The following is a 7,585-nucleotide window of genomic DNA, read 5'->3' as shown; positions in this document are numbered from 1 at the left end:
CAATTTTACACTACAATTATATATCCTGTTCAGATCTTCTTGCAACATGTTACAATCTTCCACGTTTCGTATTCTCCTCATAATCTTTGTGTGTGTGTGTGTATTTACCTAGTTGTAGTTTTACAGGGCCTGGGCTTTATGCTCGTGTGGCCCCGTCTCCATATCTACACTTATCCAATTTTACTTTTAAAGTATGCACACTCATTGCAGACACTACTTCTTCATTTAAACTGTTCGACGTCTTAATACATCTTTGCGGGAAACTATATTTTTTAACATCTCTCAGACATCTTCCTTTTCTCAGCTTTTTACTATGCGATATATTTTTTAACATCTCTCAGACATCTTCCTTTTCTCAGCTTTTTACTATGCGATCTTGTGCTTCGAATGTCATATTTGTCAAGGCTTTCACTCACGGTCGGTTTGCTCCCAAAGACGAGATTACGTTATCCCTGTCTCAGGAGTTTTAAGGGTCTGAATATTAAGAGAAAATCTCACCCTCCCCAGCTGTCCGTGGCCTCTACTCACTGCACAACACTATTATAACTCCGCTTACCTCCAACAGTCTCCCAAGGCTTCACTCTGGTGTTATGATCAGTTACGTGAATAATTGGAATAATTCAAAAGCAAAGCATGAATAAACAAAGGTATATTACATAAAGAAAATATAGGTAATGCATGAAATAATAAAAAAATAAAATATCAATGGTATACACATAAATCATAAGAATTAACAGTTTATCTGCAGGGTTGGATTGGGGGGGGTGGGATGGAGGAAAAGGGGGAGGTCCAACCCTGCAGTTTTACCGAATTAACCCAGGGGATGACACTACTCCAGATCAGTGGTCCCCACAAATCTCAACTGAGATAAGATCCAAGGCCACAGCTGGACACATGGATTGCAATCAATCAATACTCTCAAAATTCATCTTTAACTCCACATATCAAGAAATGCCGTAGTAACATCCCATCTACACTTTATTCAACACAGTATGAGCAAAAACAAAATATCCCCAAAATCACACTCCACCTCACCCGTGCTCTCCCTCAGTTGACGCCACGACCTCCTAAAGACTAGTCACCAACAAGAAAACACCACACAACCCATGAAAAGTCTCCAAGATCCACTTATAGTCACCACTCCCACTATGCGGTCCTTCCCGCTCAAGAGCCACTCCACATCACTTGTTTTTTCACCACAGCTGGTCTTGCCAGACCTTATAAACACCACAAAAATCTCCCAGATAACACCACCAACCTTTAGGACCGGAGCACAAATAACCAACACACTTTATACCCACGACATCACCACAAAATTTCTCCAACACCACCAATACACATCCATACCAAGAGGCGCCCGCTGAGGAAGAGATATCTTGATCTTGATCTTGATGTTACAGGTGACGCAGGAATTACTTCTGCGTCAGGCCTTTGTATCGGCAGCGCCTGTAGGGAAAATACGAAAAAACACAAACAACAAGGAGGACAATCATCATCTTTCACACCACTAGTTCCTGCATCTAGCACGCCACATTCTCTCCAGGAACTCTTTCACAGCCTCAATCATCCTTCCATTCGTCTCCCCACAGAGTCTTTGCAGCACCACCATCCATTCCCTTCCTGTCATCTCCACTCTGTCATGCCCCAGCTCCCTCAGCACCACTTGCATCATCTCATACCTGTCTCTGGCATACTTCACACACTCCAGCACCACATGCTCCACCGTCTCATCCTCCCCCATGTCACACATCTGGCACACTTTGCTGCGGGACTCAGACCATCTATAATTCCTTGCATTCACATCCATGCACTGTGCCCTAGCTCGGAAGAGATCCCCACCCAGGCTTCCATCATACCACTTTTCATACATTGGGGCCTCTTTCTCTCTATACCATTCCAAGGTACTCTTTTGCTCAATCCTATTCTTCCAGTCACTCAGTCCCACACCTTTCACTACTCTGTCTATCTCACTCCTCCACTTCCTTACACCCCATTCTCTACCATCTCCATTTTTAACTATCATACTCCAGTCCTTCTCTAAGTGCCTTCCTTCTACCTGCTGAAAAGCCTAACTAGCTATTAGGCCACTCTTCATCACCATCCTGACACACTTTTTCCCCCACTTGCTACTCCTGACATTCCACAGAAACACTTTTCTCACTATTCTAGCATCATTCATTCGCTCTAACCTAGCCTTTTATACCTTAGGGTCGCTTTTACATACCTTTCTCTAAAAGTGCTCCAACCCATGTCTCCCCTAAGGGCCTCTACTGCTGCATATCTAGGTGCATTTAGTGCCATTCTTGCAACTCTATTCTGCCCTATTTCTAACTTTTCTAGTTCACTTTCATTCCATGCAGTCACATCCATACCATACATGATGCTCGGAACAGCCACGCTCTTCCAAACTTCTCGCAGCACGTCATATTTACTCGCTCTCATCCTTGCTGCACTTCCTAGCCGACCTACCCACTGACTCACCATGCTTATCTTCTCATTCTTTGTCTTCACGCAGCCAACCGGACTCATCCACATCCCCAGGTACTTGTATTCATCTGTCTGTTGCATCTCGTTCTCACCTAGTCTCCACACTGAGTTCCTCTCATCCTCTGACCCATTCACAACCATTACCTTGCTCTTTTCACTGCTAAACCTCACTCCAAAGTCTCTTCCATACCCATCTACAATATCAAGCAAACTCTGAAGCTCTTCTGCTGACTCACTCATAACAACATCATCTGCATAAAAGAGCACACATATCTTATCATTCCCCACATTTACACCTGCATTCATTCTCCTCAATCTAGCAGCCAGTTCCTCTGTATATAAGCTAAAGAGGGTTGGTGATAATATGCAACCCTGCCTAACTCCTCTTTCACTCTTCACCCAGTCTGTCTCTACATCTCCTAGTTTATACTTAGCTCTTGTATCCACATACATACTTCGCACTATGTTAACTATCTTTGCACTCAACCCAATCTTTTCTAGCACTCTACCTAGCATTTCTCTGTTCACCCTATCATATGCTTTCTCTATGTCTAGAAAACCTAAGTATAACTTGCTACCATCTTTCTTCTTTCTCTCAATCAATTCATTCACCACAAACATATTGTCTTCAGCTCTCCTGTCCACACAGAACCCATTTTGCTCTTCACCTAACACTCCATCTCTCTCAATCCATTTACACAATCTTTCATTCAGAACTGCACTGAACACTTTTCCTACTGTGTTAACTAACGCAATTGGCCTGTAGTTTTTCAACTCATTCTTACTCTTGTACCCTCCCTTATGCAGCAAGGTCACCCTGCATTCATTCCACATTCTCGGCACTCTCTCCTCCTCCCACACCTGGTTAAACAACTCAGTCATCCTATCAATCACAACCTCTCCTCCATTTTTGTACAATTCATAAGGTATCTCATCCAGCCCTGCTGCCTTCCCATTCTTCTGCTTCTTCACACATTTCTCAACCTCCTCCCTGCTGATCCTTTCATTCAACTCATCTGCATCCTTTCTCTCCAGTGTCACACGCCCTTCACCCACATCAAAGACCTCACCTACACCTCCAATCTCTTCCCAAAACTCTTTTATTGCCCTTCTCATTTCTTCCTTATCAGTCACCACTGCCCCATTCACCTTCAGGCTCTCCACATTCTTACTGTCAGGCATCCCCTCACCCTTCAGGAATCAGTACCATTCACAACCACCTTCCACACCTTTCTCTCTAAGGGACTGAATCACACTTTTCTCACATTTAACTTTAGCATTCATTATCTTTCGCTTTGTCGCTCGTTGCTGACTCACATAAGCTGTCCATGCATTCAGGTACTCACTTTCAGCCTCCTCTTTCTTAACTGTCTGCACACCCTATTCAGTCTCTTCCTTTCCTTCCTAGCATCTCTAATCTCATCATTCCACCACGGCCTACTTTTATGCTTTCTAGAACTTGTTCTTACATACCCTATCTGACTGGCTGCTGCATTCTTCACATTCTCTACAAATCTGTCATTCAGTTCATCCACACCATTCAGGCTCTCATCCTCCCATCTTCTCTCGCTCAAGTTCACCTGGAAATTTTCCCATCCTGCACCTCTCAACCTCCACTTTTTCCTCTTGACCTTGGCATTTGTTCCATCTCTTCCATTCAACTTACATTCTAGCACCAGCATGTTATGGTCTGAGACTATGTCAATCATCCCATCTTCATCTATCCACATGCGGTCAACAATTTCACGCAATCTCCCATTCACTAGCATGTAGTCAATCGCAGACTCCTTGTTCCTCGCACACCAAGTCACTCGTCCTTCAGCCAGGGTCTCATTCAGATTCTCCAAGTTCATCTCATTCACAAACTCATCCAGCATCTCACCATTCCTATTCATTTGCTCACCTAACATGCCTACGTGAGCATTCATGTCTCCCATAACAATCACTCTCTCTCCAGCATAATCTCTTGCAATCTTTTTCAAAACACTATATTTTCTAATATTCTCCCTAACTGCTCCATCGCCTTCCACTGTCATATACACTACCACTACAACTATCCTCTCAGCTCTGCCACTCTCATTCCTACCCTCCACTCGAACATCTAACACGTCCTCACTCTCAGCACTGTCTCCTATGTCCAGCTCTTCCACTCTCAGATTCTTCACCTTCCTGTGGAGCAGGGCTACGCCTCCTCCTAGCTTCTCCTGTTTCTTGCGTCCTTTTCCTAACATCACAAACTCATTTCCCTCTATCTGCACCACATCCCGCAGGTGAGTCTCAGTAAAACCTACCACATCTAGGCTCCATTCATTCAACTCTTTGTCCTCTCTTCCTTGCTTCGGTGCACATCCATTCCTCATTCAGGCCGCATCTACACACACCGTAGATCTTGTGCGCACCCACTCACGCAGCCGTCCGCACATCCTCTTGTTGCCGGTCTCATTGAGGTGCACCCAATCTGGCAAAAAGTCCATGCCTTCCCTCAAGACGGGGTCCAGGTCAATGAAGCTGACGTTGCCCATCTTCTTCCTCAACCAGTCCAGCTTCAGCTTCAGCACTTCTTCCTGGATCTTGGCATTTGTCCTCCTCCTCAGCCGATCATACCTCTCTCCCTCTCTTGGCCGACGTATCACACCCACCACTGCCACACACATCTTCTTGGCTTCAGCAGCCTTCACTGCCTCCACCACCTCCTTCACTGTCTCTTCTTCGCCGACCCTCTCCAGGTCGTTGCCGCTGCCCTGGATCACCAGCAGGCCGTTTTTTTGTCTGAATCTTCTCAATTACCTTTTTCTTGATCTCCTAGATCTTGGCTCCCCTCAGGCACTCCTGTGAGGCTCCACTCACCTTGCTCCTGAGGAGGGCATCAGTATTTTTTATCACTGTCCCCAACGATGCAGATTGGGGACTTTTTCACTAGCATCTTCTTGGTCGGTCCTCTTCTTTGCTGCTGCTGCTCACTCACTCTCTCCTTCTGCATGGCCTTGTCGTGTTGGGGTTTCGGGGCGTGCACAGTCTGAGTGCCCCCAGCCAGGGCATCCTCGGTCTGAGTGTCTTTGCTGCTGGTCTCACTTGTCTCGGTTTGTGACGCCTTATCAGTCTTGTCCTTCCTGTCCTTCATCCTCTCCTTGGCGTCCTCTAGACACTCATCGCACAAAAACACAATGTTCTTGTGATTGAGCATCTTGGAGGACGCCTTCAGCAGCCCCACACAGGCTGTGTGAAGCCACCGGTCACACACCTCGCACACCACACCACTGCACGTAGCAGAAACACTCTCCAAACACACCTTGCAATCGTCCACAGCCATTCTTGTTCTTACTTCTTGTGGGATCCAGGAAAAAACTTTTCACAAAACAGGAACGGAGTCGCACACGTCCTCTCTTCGCGGCGTCAGGCTGATCTCAAACAAAAGGAGCGCGGGCTCTCACAATGCAACGGGGGCAACAAAAAACGCATAGCCTTGCGCAAAGACATTACTCCTTATTCTACATTTAAATTCGCTCATCAGGCGCCAACCACACCTCTTTCCCGCTCTCCTGTACAAGGCAACAGCTCGCCGGTTTGCCCGCTGCTTGAGCTGCTCTGCCTTCCCTTGTGTCCCGGTGTGAGACGGTTACTCTCTTGAGACAACACAGGAGAAGACGACGACACAGAGAGTTCCCGCGATGGAAGCGGACATAGACATACGGGACTCCATCTCTCCAGGCAAGCGGGGCCAGCCTGACACGCCCCCTGATGACAGCCCGGAAAGGTCCCGTTACTGTACTGCCCAGGATCACCCTCAAGCCCTGGACGAGTACGTCAAGGCCTCGTTCCTGTTCCTGCTTCGCCAACCCAGCCAAGGTTTCCCGTGTCCTCCACGACTCCGGCTTCGGGAGATACATCCTCGAGGGGGAGACCCGATCCCTAGGCAATGGCTCGTCCCTGGTAGTGGCGGTATGGGCCCACAACCTCCCCAAGATCTCCATGCTCCAGCTGTCCTCCTTCACCCTAGGTGAGTGGCCTGTTACCTGCCGTAGAGCAGACCGGGACAGCGGTGCTTACCACTACGCCAAGGTGGGGCCCCTGGCGGATGACACCACTCTTGAGGAGGTCCGGAACGGCTTCCGTGTCCTGGAGGGCAATGAGGTGGTGGAACTCACCTGACTTCCACCCCATAGCCTGCCACGCTTTGCCACTGGGAAGTGGCTTAGACTTAAGGTGAGAGGTTCCCCACCCAGCAAGGTAGCCATTGACCAGCTGGTGTACTACCCACGCTCCATTCTCCTCCCCCTCCTGCGCTGCCCAGGGTGCCTTATGTTAGGGCACTCTATCAATACCTGCAGGTCCTCGGTCCGTTGTGCCCGCTGTAGTGGCCCCACCCTCCCAGAAAGGCGACAAGGGTGAGGTATGTGAAAAGCCCTTCCACTGTTTCCAGTGTCGGGGTTCCCATGGGCCCCGGTCACTCCATTGTCCCCACAACCTCCATGCCCAGCAGCTCTACACCCGCCTGGCGAATGAAGGCAAACCCTCCCTGAAATTAACAAGCAGCTGAGGGCCCTCCAGTTGCCTCGACCACAGCGACAGACTCCTACACCAGCCACCCTGTTCCTACCATCCCAACCCGCTCGGCTGCTCGGGTTGTTGAGCCAGGGTGTTCCTTCGCCTCTGTTGCCACAGGGAACAGGTATGCCGCTCTACAAGACACACCCATTGAAGCTGCTACTGTCGCCCAGGAAGAGGACACCATACCCACTCCTCACATCCCTATACCACCTGCTACCCATGTTGCTCACCATCGGAGGAAGCCAGGTAGGCGTTCAGGTGTACAGCCTCCTCCACCCACCCCGATACCTGATGCTGAGCCGGGCTCCTGCCTGTAACAGTTGAGGCCGAGGTCCACCACCCTCCCAGAAATGCTCGTCACCCAGAGACCCCACCATCACCCTCATCAAGCACCAGGCCAGTGTTATAACTCACCTCCACCTTCTCGACCCTCCTCTCCACCCCAGGACTCCACCAAGCCTACAGCCACTGACAGTACTTCTTCCTCTGTATCTGAGCTCCTCCCCAGCATCCTCGACCTCATTTGGCATGGCTACCACCTCTACCGGAA

Source organism: Portunus trituberculatus, chromosome 48 (assembly GCF_017591435.1).
Source record: "Portunus trituberculatus isolate SZX2019 chromosome 48, ASM1759143v1, whole genome shotgun sequence".
In the NCBI taxonomy this organism is placed as follows: Eukaryota; Metazoa; Arthropoda; class Malacostraca; order Decapoda; family Portunidae; genus Portunus; species Portunus trituberculatus.
This window is presented reverse-complemented; position numbering follows the sequence as displayed.